At 36.9% G+C, this 16,144-nt stretch overlaps 1 protein-coding gene across 4 annotated transcripts in view; it reads right to left on the bottom strand.

Annotated features, from left to right (window-relative positions):
* Nucleotides 1-16,144, bottom strand: part of LOC137650113 (regulator of microtubule dynamics protein 1-like) — a 314,670-nt gene that overhangs the window by 34,644 nt on the left and 263,882 nt on the right. The window contains exon 11 of one of the 4 annotated variants that reach the window (XR_011045912.1): nucleotides 12,542-12,698. The exons of 2 other annotated variants lie outside the window; for them this stretch is intronic. The gene's annotated coding sequence lies outside the window, so the exon portion shown is untranslated. Of the gene's footprint in view, nucleotides 1-12,541; nucleotides 12,699-15,115; nucleotides 15,724-16,144 lie in introns of those variants that run through there. One more of the 4 variants, XR_011045915.1, reaches the window with a different exon arrangement.

The following is a 16,144-nucleotide window of genomic DNA, read 5'->3' as shown; positions in this document are numbered from 1 at the left end:
ACCTAGGATTCAAGCTAAAGAAGACAAAATTCGTCCTTAGAGCGATGCCCTTTGGGCTAAACATAGCCCCAAGGATATTCACTAAGCTAGCAGACACAATCGTCCATCAGCTACTCTCCGAGGGAGATCAAGTAGTGGCGTATCTAGACGATTGGCTGGTGTGGGCAGCATCCAAGACTACTTGTCTGCAAGCGGCCGGAAAGGTGATCCAGTTCCTAGAGCACCTAGGCTTCAAGATCAATCGCAAGAAGTCTTGCCTTTCTCCAGCTTAGAAGTTCCAATGGTTAGGAATCCAATGGAACTTAAAGTCACACCATCTCTCCATTCCATTCAAGAAGAGGAGAGAGATAGCGGAAGCTGTCAAGAGACTAATCTGATACAAGAGGATTTCAAGACGCCAACAGGAGAGAGTATTGGGCTCTCTCCAGTTTGCAGCAGTGACAGACCCGGTGCTAAAAGCACAGCTAAAGGATGCTTCAGGAGTCTGGAGAAGATATGCATCAAACGCTCAAAGAGATCAACTAAGGTTGACCCCGACCCGATTGCACACGCTATTAAGGCCATGGTCAACATATAAGAGCCTAGCGATGACAATTCCCCAACAACCATCACAACCATCAGTGGTGATACACACGGACGCCTCCCTGAAAGGATGGGGAGGCCATTCTCACGAGAGAAAAGTGCAAGGGAATTTGTCGCATCAGTTCAAAACCTTTCACATCAACATTTTGGAGGCTATGGCAGTCTTCCTAACGTTGAAGAAACTATCCCCTCGCAGAGCAATCCACATCAGATTGGTCCTGGACAACGAAGTGATAGTAAAATGTCTAAATCGACAAGGCTCGAGATCACCTCACATCAATCATGTGATGTTAGCCATCTTCTACCTGGCAAGGAAGAGCGGATGGCACTTATCAACAGTTCACCTTCAAGGGTTCCGTAATGTGATGGCGGACGCTCTATCCAGGTGAAAACCGATAGAGACAGAATGGTCCCTAGACGCAGACTCATTCTCCTTCATTTCGGAAAAAGTCCCGGAACTGCAGATCGATCTCTTTGCGACGAGCGACAACAAGAAACTACCTCGTTACGTAGCGCCTTACTTGGACCCTCAAGCAGAAGCGATAGACGCCACGTCTCTCGACTGGAACAGATGGAATCGGATTTATCTGTTCCCACCAACCAATCTCCTGCTAAAAGTCCTCGACAAGCTAAGATCCTTCAGAGGGACAGCTGCAGTAGTGGCCCCCAAATGGCACAAAAGCAATTGGTTCCCTCTAGTTCTAGAGCTGAAACTGAAGCTGTTTCCTCTGCTGAACCCAGTTTTATCTCAACTGGTTCAGAAGTCGACTGTTTACGCTTCATCCTTGAGAACCAACAACCTACATCTCATGATTTTCTCGCCCTAGCAGCGAACAAAAAGTTTGGGATCTCGAAGGACAAAGTCGACTTCATTGAAGAGTACAAATCAAGTTCAACTAAGAGACAATACGAATCATCAAAGAAGAAATGGGTGTCCTTTGTGAAAACAAGGAAACCAACAAAAATATCAATAGATTTCTGTCTCTCTTTCTTCATCTACCTACATGAACGTGGCTTCCACTACGATAACCGCGTGTAAGTCGGCTCTAACTAGACCTCTTCTGTACGCCTTTGAGGTGGCTCTCACAAGCGAAATCTTCAATAAGATACCAAAAGCATGCGCTAGACTCAAGCCAGCAACCCCTCCAAAGCCCATCACATGGTCGTTGGACAAAGTCTTGCACTATGCTTCAAACCTGGACAATGAGGATTGTACTCTAAAGGATCTAACATAGAAAGTCCTCTTTCTGTTCGCAATAGCCTCATGGGCTAGAGTTAGTGAAATAGTGGCCTTATCCAGAAATGAAGACCTTTTTCCTGATCCTGCCTTTCTTGCCAAGAACGAGCTGCCCACCAAGAGGTGGGGTCCTTGGAGAATCTGCCCATTGAAGGAAGATGCCTCTATGCCCAGTAGAGTGTCTTAAGGTCTATCTTTGAAGAACTTCAGACTTCAAGGAGGGATAGCTCTTCCAAGGCGAAACCTCAGGATCAAATCTATCCCTAAGACAACTGAGAGCGAAGCTCACCTACTTCATTCGCAGAGCGGATCTTGACAGTACACCCGCAGGTCATGATCCAAGAAAAATTGCTTCATCACTGAACTTTTTTCAGTATATGGACTTTGGGCGTCTTCGCTCATATACTGGATGGAAGTCATCCAAAGTGTTCTACAAACACTATGAAAAGCAAGTGCACGAACTGAAGCATTACGTGGTGGCGGCAGGTAATGTATTCAAACCTGTCGTCTAGTGCTGCGATGAACAGTGAATTGATTGGGACTATCAATTAGGGTGAAAAGGTGTTGACACTTCCTGTGCAATACTTTTTAAATGAGTGTCACCATGATGACACTAAGACTGTTCAAAATCTCAGGTGTGGAATTATACAGATAACATTTGTGCCATGTGTACATAGTACACAGTGTTGATAGTATACAACTTTTACAGAAAGATTAGAAAATTTTATAAAAATTTTCAAATTTCAAAGTGGCACTAATCATTTCTTCCCTTTCAGGTAGAAAAACCTTTTCTGTATACGTTGTATGTATAATTCCCTTAACATGTTACACTTGTTATTCCATTTGGTCATTTATTCAAAATAAATGTCTATTAGAGTGTAATTGCATCTTATTTTGCCCTGCAATTAGCTCAATAAATATAGCCAGAGTTCTCTTACTTATTTACCTAAGTAAACCTCATATTATTGTATGCTTACAAACAATGGATATAGTTGATGCTTAGTTGTTCCGACAACATATACAAACTGTGAGACTTTTGTATATCTAGTTGATACTTATGTTTGTTCATACAATATATGCAAACCTTGAGACGTCATATGTCTCAATGGTCCGGATGACCATAGAAAAAATTATCCCAAGGTTAAGGCACTTATGAAAATCCACAGATACAGTACTTTCAAGTAATTCTCTGGTACACTTCCATCAGGACGACATGGCTTGAGCCCAAAAAACGCATTTTGAAGCGAAGCAAAAAATCTATTTTTGGGTGAGATGGCCATGTCGTCCTGATGGACCCGCCCTCCTTTTTCCGTATAAGAAAAAGGCTAAGGCAAGATCCCTCCCGAAACTACTATATCTGTAGCACCATGCTTAATGCTACAAGGAATGAGCGCCATCTTGGAGCCATATAATAGTATGGTAGGAAGGGTAACCTTGATAACGGCTCCCCTTCAGTTTAGCCACTTTCCCCCGCGAAGCAAAAACGCTATTTGGGGTGAAGATTGCTATGTGTCGTATCAAGATATACGTTCCCTGATTTTATGCGATATCCTTAAGAGAAATCTTAAGGATATTCGTGCCAGGAGTTAGAATTCTGGAGACCTAAAGGTCAATTCTCTGGGAATATCAATGTAGCAAAATATCCCTTAGAAAGCTACCAATAGGAACCTTCCATCCGGACGACATGGCCATCTCACCCAAAAATAGCTTTTTCGCTTCACTTCAAAATCCGTTTAGTATACCACCCAGATGTGCATCTATTTTATCAACTTGCAAAAGGGGAAGGAAACAAGACCTTGTCCCCTTGCTTGTTGATATGGGCTACTAAAGTAGTGTTGTTGCAACAACACTACCGAGTACATCCTATGATGTTCTTTGAATGCATTCACTTAAAACACTGTTTGCAATTCCAGGATGTTGAAGTGCAGAAGTTCACTGACCACACACCGTAGGCAACCAGGTAGCCCAGGCCTGTGTTTCCTGTCTCACTGGAACAGGATGAATTGAGGGACCTCTGAACACTAACCAGTGATCCTTCATATTAACAAAGGGTTCTCTGGTGGGGGTACCCATGTGGAACAAGCTTCTCTGATAAGGAAGGTGGCCAAGAGGCACTGCCAGTGTTGAGCTGTGTTCAAGAACACCATCAGCCTGTGAGATATGGGGGTAGGAGCTGGACCTTACCAAGTACTTATACCGAAGGACAATCACTACTCAGGAATAGGCCCTGTGTTCTATGAGAATAATCAAGAAATCAAGACATGAGAGACATCCCTCTCCTTGGGTGACATCAACTTCCAACTTTCCTGACCTGACAAGGATGTGGGCCTCTAAAGGGTTGCGCATGCACAGAATCCCTTCAAGAGTAAGGGGTCATAGATGGTCCTGATCGGGACTAGCCTTCCTTGGGTCACTTATCGTCGGCAGTCTGCATGCCAGAGCTTCCGACACGGAGTGTAGGGATCATCTCGCACTCCCCAACCCTACAAAAACTACAATGTAGATCCGAGTTCTCCTTACTCCTGAAGCACAATCCCCAGGACTAAGCCAGGGGCAAACTCGATGAGGTGGTACAAAGTACTAAACATTCTCTCCAGCAATTCATAGACTTAAGAATAATACAGGGGAAGACTTAGTCTTCTCACTCCTTAATTCAAACAGCCAACTGCAGGAGGCTACAATTTACACACTATAAAAAAGTGGATAATTGTAAACAATTATGTCTTTAAGTAGTGACTGGATCTATCACCTGTTTATCATAAACCAGAGCATTGACCAACATACACTTGCTACCCTGTTTCATTCCATTATTATACACAAAGTCAATATCATCACTAAAACCTAAAAAGTATGGAAAAAAAAGTTTAACAGTCTTAAATAGTACCCATTAATCAGCCTTAAATAGTACCTAACAATACGTCCGTACTCGTTCCGGTCGAAAACATGAAAGAAGAGTATTTAACAGGCAAATGGATGAGGCTACTGCTCACCCTCCTGTTGTTACCTACCTCTCAACCGATTTCAATCATCATTCCAAAGACATTCCTTATCTTAAAGGATGAAAAATTTGTATATGTATAGGAACAAACATAATTTTATATTGAAAGTACTAACTGGATATCAAGGGCAATCCATAAGTAAATGAACATTTATGTCAATGTATGTGTAGGCTAAGTTTATAATTTACATCCATTCCAATTAATTTCAAGAGATTTGGAAGATATCTAATCCAAGTATAGTTTAAGATATGTCTAGAATTAAAAGGACAAAGGGACATTAAGAACATACATTGAGTGATCAGATTTACAAAATATGTACAGTAAATGCTATTTCAACAATAGAACTTATGATTATGATATAAATTCGTATCTTATTATGAGCGCACAACCTCAGGCTTATTGAACATTACAGTACATAAAAGGTGGATAAAGGTCAAGAGACAGAAACTACAGGACAAAGAATAATTACATACATAGTTATAGCATGCCACCAAGGAATATCTGATGACAAGTAACATGCACACTGAAGAATTTCTTTTCTCAGTAGAAGATAAGAGAATGCTTAATAATTCTATCAAGTAAAATATACATAAGTATAGTTAAACCTCTTTGAAAACTTAGGTTTACATGTCTTTACACATACCAATGGGTTTGTGAGAATGTAAATACTGTACATTAGTAGATTACCCCAAAAACACTCTCATTTTAAAACAACCATAATGGACAACCAAAAAAGGAAAATTAATTACAGCATTACTGTAAAAAAACAAATCAACTACACAGAACATACAGTTCCTCTTCATAAGTTTAACCTGTGTATATAATCCAACTTTAAAAAGACCACCAAATATAAAAATCAATCTGAATGGGACAAACCCATAAAAAGTATAAGAACAGGCATACAAAAGTCAAATTCATTTGGATAAGTATACAGTCAATATTTCTAATACACCATCAGGTTTTGGAACACAATTAAAACAATCATTCATGTCTGGATGCTACATCTTCTAATAATGTTACAAATCTTATATTATGAAAATAAATTCACTTCCATGAGTTTCACTGGCTGGTACCTCTAAAGGCATTAAAGGGGGGTGGCTAGCCAATGTTGTTTTTTACGGACAAGACTTCGACACTCATACCACTTAATAAGGTGACTTCTGACATCTAAAAACCACATACTTAATATGAAAACCTGTGATTACTACCATACATAGACCTGATGTAGACCTCCAACCAAATGATGAGATTTTTCCTAAGTCATATTTTTGCTACATATGAATTTTTTCATTACAGTAGAAAGATTAACCCAAGGTAAAAATGAGAAAAATTAAACAAAAATTGTAAAATGGGTATAATTTCTTTGTTCGATAATGTATTTCTAAGTTATATACCAAATTTTAAAGATATATCTTTAAAACTAAAGAAGATAGAATTTGAAAGTCAAGTATAGTTTTGAGATATAGCTCTTCAGTTTTTCTTTGTATTTTTACAAAGACAATATTCATAAATCCCAATTATTATGAATTTCATATTCCTGTTTAGGTATCAATAAACCAAAAGTATGATGTTTACCATAATTCAATGAAAAATGAAGATCCTTTTACCAAATACTGTACATATATCTGGTTTCTTTATGCTCCAGGACCCCCTGACATTTCCTATCCTCTTTCGCTCTCTCTCCTCTAATCCCGCTGATATTACCAATATTATGCCAATATTACACCAAATTTCCTTCTTGTGTATGTTAGAGAGATGTTTTCATTGTCCTTACCTCTTTGGCATGATGAAATTCTTGCCAAAACAAAGAAAAAGAGACAAATGCAAATGTAAGTCAATGGACAAACTCAAATGTTTTGTATTTTTACTGACATTATTATTAAATCATGATTAATTATTGTTTCTTGGGTTCGCTCATCCTGTAAAGTCCATGTCCTGACCATCATTGCCCACACGTTTTCGATTACATTGATGTCGCAGCCTTTGCTAGGTCAGTCTATGACAATAATCTCAGGATGCTCTTGAAATCATCCCCTGACCAAGTTACTTGTATGGATGGGGCTTTTATCATGAACAAAATAAATTGGATTTGGGGCAGGAATTGCTGTTGCACGAATAGATGGAATTATTGTTTCGATAATCTCTATATATTTATTTTTGGGTATTAATAAATCCAAACTATGATGTTTATCATAACCTAATCATAAATGAAGATCCTTTGCCCAATATCTTGCTTCTTTAGGCTTGAGGTCCTCTCCTGCCTTTTACTAGTTTCCCTCTCACTCCTTCACTAACTTCACTAATATCACCAATATTATGTGAATATTAGAGTGAATTTTCTTTTTCTGTATGTTAACGGGATGTTTTGATTGTTTTTCCCTCTTTGACATGATGAAATTCTTGCTAAAACCGAAAAAAGACATAAAAGCCAGGGAAGGTCAGAGGCAAACGCAAACGTCTATTCTCTCCGAGGGTTTTGCTAGCACTGAAGGCTTTCAAGGCTATCTTGTGTAACAAGTTGTCACTCAAGGAATGTCTACAGATGCCATTGCTCACATTTTTTTTATATTAAAATGTAATAATTATCAAAATTTACGATAACAGGAAGAAATACAGAATTTTCTTGCACTGATCAACGTTTTTGCCTTACTGAGTTCCTCTTACTAATTGCCCTATAACGATGAAAGAAAGAGGAATTTTGAAAAATATTTTATATAAGCATTCTCCAGTACCATACAAAGCTCCTTGAATTTTTTCAGGATTTTTTATTTTTTTCATTATACCCCTGTACATTGGCTTACCAGCCGACCCCTTTAGACGGGAATTGAAGATTGCATTCTAATTAATTTAATTCGGTCAAGCTCTCATACCTTCCTAAATGCCTATTGTAAAATCTATTGTTATGCAACATCAAAATGCGGATTAGAATCATATGGGTTCAAATGGATGTGATCTCAGGTACTTGCAAGTCAACATAGGGAATGAAACGTCATTCAACACCAATTCTGCAGGTTGCAGCTAAAACTCCAACTCCCAAGGGTTGGACATTGATGTGTGTATTCACTATATGATATCTATCTAACTTGTCAGCTAATCAAGGATTCACTTGCATTTCACCTTTAGGTTTTGGAAGGCTATGTTACAGAAGTTATTCTCTATGAATTAAACAGAAGTTATTCTCTTAGAATTAAATTGAATTTCCTTGCTGTTTGGTTTTGAATTTTTCTCATACTACTTACACGCTTTAATTTCAAATAACTTAGAGCCGTAAAAGTCGTGTAGACACCCCTTTACTCATACAACCCATATAAAGATCATCATCATCTCCTCCTACGCCTATTGACGTAAAGGGCCTCAATTAGATTTCGCCTGTTGTCTCTATCTTGAACTTTTAATTCAATACTTCTCCATTTTAATTCAATACTTCTCCATTCATCATCTCCGATTTGAGGCTTCATAGTCCTCAGCCATGTAGGCCTGGGTCTTCCAACTCTTCTAGTACTTTGTGGAGCCCCGTTAAATGTTTGGTATGGTCTCATCCACATATGGCATGCGGGTAATCTCTCTTATAGTTTCATTTCTAATCTTCTCCTACCATTTAACTCCCAATATCCTTCTGAAGGCTTCGTTCTCAAATCTACTAAATCGGTTGGAGATTGTTTCATTGTCATACCACGACTCATGTCCATACAGTAACACCCACCGATCTCCCTAAACTGATATATAGCCTGATTTTTATATGTAATTTCAGGCGATTTGATTTCCAAATTTTACCTAACCCAGCCATTATCTGATTTGCTTTTTTTCCAATCTTCTATTAAACTCCAATTCTAAAGACCCTGTACTAGAGACCATAGTTCCATAATATTCAAATGATTCTACCTCATTAATCCTTTCTCTTTCCAATGACATTTCATCTTCCATAGCAAATTCAGTTCTCATCATCTGTCTTTCTTTAAGAGTATTTATCTTGAGCCCAACCTCCTGTGATATTTCATGCATTCTGGTAAGCAGGCATTGCAAATCCTGTGGTGTTTTGATAATAAGGACAGCATCATCAGTATATTCTAGATCAGTTAATTTCCTATTACCAATTCAGTCCCACCTTTCTCCACCATCTCCAACTGTTCTACGCATTACAAAATCCATGAGGAGGATAAACAACATAAGTGAAAAAACATTCCCTTTGAGTAATTCGCTGTTCACAGAAAATTCATTTGATAGGACTCTAGTAACATTACCTTTGCACTTGCCATGCTCATGAACATACTTAATCAAATTTACATATTTAAGAAGAATTCCATATTAATGCACTAATCTCCATAAAATTGGCTGGTGCACACTAACAAAGGCTTTTTCCTAGTCCACAAATGCAATCAAAAGTGCATTTCTATATTCTATGCATTGCTGTACCTCTAAAAATGAAAATTTGGTCAGTTCAACTTCTGCCTTTTCTACATCTTGCTTGTTCATATCTTAGCTTTTCATCAATTTTTCTCTCTAGTCTGTTTAGAATAAGCATACTATGTATTTTCATGACAACTGACGTAAGTGTGATGCTTCTGTAATTATTGCAATCAGTCATGTCTCCTTTTTTAGCCATTTTCACCAACCCTCCTAATTCCCATTCAGAGAGTTATGGGGTTTGACTGGCCAAACAGTACTACTTTGGATCCTACTCTCTGGTAATGGTTCATTTTCTCTTTGCCTACATATACACCGAATAGTCTAGCCTATTCCTTACAGATTCTCCTTGTCCTCATACACCTAACAACACTGAGATTACAAATCAATTCTGTTTCACCTAAGGGGTTAACTACTGCACTGTAATTGTTCAGTAGCTACTTTCATCTTGGTAAGGGTAGAAGAGAATCTTTAGCTACAGAAAGCAGCTCTTCTAAGAAAAGGACACTCCAAAATCAAATCATTGTTCGCTAGTCTTGGGTAGTGCTATAGCCTCTGTACCATGGTCTTCCACTGTCTTGAGTTAAGAGGTCTCTTACTTGAGGGTATGCTCGGGCACACTATTCTTTTGAATCTCCCTCCCTCTTTTGTTATAGTTTTTAATAGTTTATATATGAAATATTTAGTTTAATGTTACTGTTCTTAAAATGTTTTATTTTTCCTTGCTTCCTTTCTTCACTGGGCTATTTTCCTTGTTGGGGCCCCTGGGCCTATAGCATCCTGCTTTTCCCACTAGGGTTGTAGCTTAGCAAGTAATAATAATAACAATAATACCTGTAATAATCAGGTTTTGCTTCTTCATGCCACATTCTACGAAATAATCTTGTAAGTACTCTGGGGGTTACTTCATTTTCAGCCATCATCTCAGCAGTTATTCCATCCTAACTAGGGGCTTTCCATCTCCTGGGTTTTTTTAATGATAGCTTCGACTTCAAAAACAGTGAATTCATTCCTGGGCACATCAAGGTCATCATCAGCAACGGGTATATCAATCAAATTATTCCCTTCATATCTCCTATTCATGACCTCACTAAAGTGTTCCATCCAACATTGCCTTTCTTCCTCTTCTGTTGTTATAACAGATCCATCCCTCTTTTTGATGGGTATATGTTTCTTCTGCGCCCCTTTAGATATTTCATTAATAATTCCGTGAGCAATTCTTACACCACAGTCACTCCTTGAATTCATGGTTTTGTTAGCTTCATCTGCTTTTCTGTCTTAATCATAAGTGAAAAAAAATCACATTAAAAAAGAAAAAGACCCCGAAGGAGAGGACATGAAGGTACTGCAAGAGCATCCTTCAGGCCCTGGGAAGGTCTACATTATGAATGGCAGGAGGAAGAAACATGCACACCTGAAAAGGGAAAAAGTTAAGAAATTAGTACGCTGGCCAAGTCTGTATTGCAAGGTAGAGAGTGGAGACGTCTGTTCTTGGCAAAACCAAAAGAGAGAGTTGCTTTGACACACTGGTGTGAGTGAATGGGATAGCTGGCAACTCCCACTACCACTCACTACCCAACCCCCACTAACTAGTGTGTTTCGTAGTTGCAACCTTTCATAAAAGTCTTTATGGCTAGTCTTCCAGCTTCGCCGAAAGATAATCCCTATAAATATTGTAGGGTTTGCATTTAGTGTGGGAACAATAAATGTTTCTCATACACCGAGTCTCCAAAGCTAACATTCACAAGAAATTTTATGTACTCTACACCAAAGTCCTCATTAGTTTTCCTTTAGAGTGATAAAAAAAACTATATTTCCATTATTTATAATATACAAGAGGATATATACACTATTTTACTAACAGGATGTGAATCTATAGTGCAAATTATAGGGCATGACGTTGACCCCTAGAAAAATTCAAAGTATAATTATAAGTAGGTTGAGGACAGTGGCTCCTTGACATCCAGATCTCTCCAATGATAGCGTATCTTTAATTCTATATGACTCCTTTAAAATTTTAGGTGCGATTCTTGATTGCAAATTTATATTTGAGAGACATCTGTTTCTTTTTCAATTGCACAAAAAATATACTTATTAATAAAGTTTTTAACATTTTTGGTGATCAATCTATTCTGAAGTGTTTTAATTCTTCCATTCTACCCTATTTAAAGTATTGTTCTTCTATTTGGTCTTCAGCTGCTGACTCTCACCTTAATTTGTTGGACAAGAACTTGCGGTCTATTAAACTTCTTATTTATTTTCTAGACATTAATCTTTGGTACTGTCTTTTAGTTAGCTCTTTATGCATGTTACAAACGATTTTTCATGATTCTGACTTTCTTTTACATTTAGATCTCCCCAGACTGTACCAACCTGTATGTAATACTAGGCATGCAATTAATTCTATCAGTCATGCCTTCTCCATCATAAGGGTCAATACTATACAATATTCTAGAAGTTTGTAATCCACATTGTGAAATGATCTTCTTAATCTTCCAGTTGAATTAGTTGAATTTCTGAAGTTCAAACTAGCAGCAAATGTTTTTATGATGAACTGGCTGACATAGGTCTCTCATCATAGTTTATATGACAGATCAATTTTAACATTGTTACTGATCTTAACGTAACTTATGTTAATCATTACTTCTCATGCAGTTGATTTATTTCCTTATTCCTTTTCCTCACTTGGCTATTTTTCCCTGTTGGAGACCTCTGGCTTATAGCATGCTAGTTTTCCAACTAGGTTTGTAGCTTAACTAGTTGTCGCGAACGAAGTGAGTGACCTTATATGAAATGCCCAAAGTTTTTTGAAGATATCCCACCCAACCCACAGTACAGTCATTCCCTAACTATAGATTTCGGAGCGAAAGTGGGGCTGGGGTGGGGGGAGCAGCTAATATTTTCGGCGGCGGAGTCAATAACTCCTATACAAATATATATATTCAAAAGAAATTTTAGGGGATTATTTAGATAAATATAAGCTTTGTTTCTGCCAATTTTCATGTTCAGACCTGCTATAAGCATGCCCTGGCTGTCACTTTTGTTCTTAAGTGACGACTTTTAGTTAAAAAATCTGTGAGGAGCCGCAACCTACTCCCTAGAGTTTTACAGATATCCAAATGATTTTCACAGGGTTTGATCGTTGTTACGTGAACTACATTCATGTCAATTTTTGTATTGATACTTGCCATAGAGAAGTCACAGCAGCCCTTTTTCGACATCCGTGGGAGGCCGATTTTTGGCAGCACCATAAATTACTCTTAGAATACTTCCACATACCTAAATGAAATTCTCAGGGATTTATGGGATGGATACTTACTTTGTACATATCAATTTTCATGTTGATATCTGCCAAAGAAAAGCCACAGCAAACGTTTATTTCAGTATGGGTTGAACGGTTATTTTTGGAGGTGGAGTACAGTAGATTGTTCCTAGAATAATTCAGCTGATATCTTCGGTGGCAGGCTCAATAACTCCTATAAGAATAAAAGTATTCAAATGAAATTTCAAAGGATTTTTCAAATACATTTAAGCTTAGTTTCTGCCAATTTTCATGTTCATACCTGTCATAAGCAGGTCCTGGTTGTCACTTTTGTTCGTAAGTGATGATTCTTAGCTAAAAAAAATCAGTGAGGAGCCACAAACTACTCCTAGAGTTTCACAGATATCCAAATGATTTTCACAGGGTTTGATGGGTATTATGTGACATACATTCATACCAATTTTCATAATTATACGTGCCATAATAAAGTTACAATAGCCATTTTTTCTATATCCAAGGAGGCCATTTTTTGGCGCCATAAATTACTCGTAGAATATCTCACATATCTAAATTGAATTTTCAGGATTTATGGGATGGATATTTACTTTAACCATACACATTTTCTTTTTGTTATCTGCCACAGAAAAGCCACAGCAAACATTTATTTTGGTATGGGTTGAAAGGTTATTTTTAGCGGTGGAGTAATTTGTTCCTAGAATAATTCATATTTCCAAATGAAATTTCAGGGATTGATGGGAAACATAGTTTCTCTGTTCCTGCCAAATTCCATGGTAATATCTACAATTGAAAAGACACAGCTATCATGTAGCCTTCTTAAATATTATGTTAAATGTAGTAATATTACAGTAAACTGCGTGATAGTGAGCGACATCAACGAGGGACAATGCTGATCTCATAAACAGTATCCGTCCTGAGTTCAGCTAGTAATAATAATCATAAAACTGTAATAATAATAACTCAGAGATACGAGAAGGGATTCTGGAACCAATCTTCTGTATAAGTAAAGACCTTAGTTTAGTAGATGGAGAAAGACCTCCAGAAAGGTTTAGAAAATCTTGGAAAAGGATACTCATGATGATATACAAAAAATGAGAATTATGATGAAAATCCTTAAAAATGAAGAGAGAGAAAACAAATTGTCCTTCTAAGTTAAATTAAATTACTGATGATAATGATTCTTATCCTCTTCTAGATGAAATTACTTCATATGAAAAATTTAGAGTTTATACTTAAAGGTTTAAAGGTCACTCATGTATGGGAGAGGCAAGGGACAGGACAATTCCATAGAGCACACATAGGCAACTGTTCAACTGGAGGCCCCATTTTACTATATTCAAGAGTGATGGATATTACTTGCCCAATAAATAATGATTTATTTTGCAAATTTTCCTTAATTTATCTGTCTTACTATGAAATTTTACATAAAACGGACACCTTTCATTATTTCATAATGATAATAATGATTACCAGTATAAATACAGTTTCAGTAACCTAGAAAGTCTCAGGGGAAGCACAACAACACATTGTGTTCTGCAGTTTACCCATGCCTGCTCTAGAGACTAACCATATATACTGTATATATAATCAGCACCCAAGCCCCTCCCCATTAAGCTAAGACCAGGGAGGGCTAGGAAATGGCTGCTAATGGCTGAGCAGGTAGATCCATAGGCTCTGCTAAAACCCCTCTCCCATTCATAAGTCACAAAGATGGTGAGTTTGCAGACACTACCAGAAATTATTGAGGTTGAGCAGGGCTTAAACTCCTTTCCAACATATTGCCAGGTAGGGACGTTTTCAAAAGGCTATAACAACTAGGAAAGACAAATAAATACAGTAAACAGTCCTACAAACAATATACAGTGAACCCTCGCTACTTCGCGGTTCGACCATCGCGGATTCACCACTTCGCGGATTTTTTCCATAACCCATATATATACAGTAATATATATATATATATATATATATATATATATATATATATATATATATATATATATATATATATATACATATATATATGCATGTATTTATGTATATATGTAGGTATGTATATGTGTAGGCCTATACATATAAATATATATATATATATATATATATATATATATACACACACACACACACACACATATATATATATATATATATATATATATATATATATATATATATATATCTATATATCTATATATCTAAAGTAGGAAGATGTGATGTAGTTCTAAGGGAAAAGTATGGGAAATATGTCTGGGTAATAAGCAAAGCTCTACCACCAGTTTGTTTCTACATTATGATCAGAGATAAATGTAAACAAAACATTGGTTGCCATTTTTTATTGTGCTTTTTAGCATGTTTAGGAAATGCATGATATAAAATCACCTTTAATATTTGTGCCTGTTTTAGTTTAGGGTACTGTAGTACATGCATTAAGTGTTCTGTACATTAAAGGGTAGTTTGTTAACAGTACTACGTACAAGGGAAGGTGTTAAAAGTCTGAATATACATGTTGAATAAATAGGTAAATATGGTGTCACTACTTCGAGGATTTTCACCTATCGCGGCCGCGACTGGAACCTATCTACCGCGATAAACGAGGGTTCACTGTAGACTTTACACTACGGAAAATTAAAATATAGATCAAGAAACATCAAATCATAAAACATCACTTATCTACATTCTTCCTAATGCAACACTTAACAATCCAGGTACGGAACATTTTCTCTGTTGCTACAGTAATATCACTGTTTGTCAAAGACTGCCATGGGCAAATGTCATCCTGGGAAATATAGATTGAAAATTGATGAAGCTTTACATATGCAGAATAGTTATTATAGGAAAATTTCAGTAAAATATTAATTCACTTTATATCACCAATGGATCCAAAACCTCAAGTTACTATTCACAACTTGTAACTATATTTAAGTCAATCTGATTTGCTCAACTTATTAATGAAAATCACCATTGTAATCTACAGCAAATGAAAAATACATGTTGACATCAGTGAACATTTTCATTTGAGATTTTGGTCTCCAGAAGGTATATATAAATTCAAGCAATTCTTTCTCAAGGCCAACTGACCTACTCACATAGTTTCCATATTTAATACTAATTTTCCCACTGTTGATTCTTCTTTTCTTAGAGAAGATGACTGGACTCTTGCATATCTTCCATTTTCCAACAGACTTGACTCCATACCTCGTCAGTTATAAAATCTTTAGTTGACCCTAGAAAACACTTCTGCACTGAAACATGTCTCTAAAATACTGTACATACATAAAAATTCTATAAATCCCTTCCACTTCTAAAAGACTCAAATTCAAATTTCAATGATAGATCTTTCATTTTCACACTAGTCTTGACAACATTCCTTTCTTCGCTTGGGTAAAAAATGGCATGACAAAGTTCTTTTGTACAATGACTAATATCTTATGGCTAACAGCTTTGGAACTAGCAAACTCACATTAGAAAGCAAGCCAGTTTTGAAGACCAACATATCCTAATTTCAAGAAATATATAGAAAAAAATAACTACTAAACAATAAAATAACACTAAATAGTAGATGAGCATACTTAAAGTGAGGCTTGTAAAGCAGTGAGTATTGTAACTGTTGTACTTTTTGAGTACTTTTTTCTATAATCTAAAGTA

Source organism: Palaemon carinicauda, chromosome 11 (genome assembly GCF_036898095.1).
Source record: "Palaemon carinicauda isolate YSFRI2023 chromosome 11, ASM3689809v2, whole genome shotgun sequence".
In the NCBI taxonomy this organism is placed as follows: Eukaryota; Metazoa; Arthropoda; class Malacostraca; order Decapoda; family Palaemonidae; genus Palaemon; species Palaemon carinicauda.
This window is presented reverse-complemented; position numbering and strand designations above follow the sequence as displayed.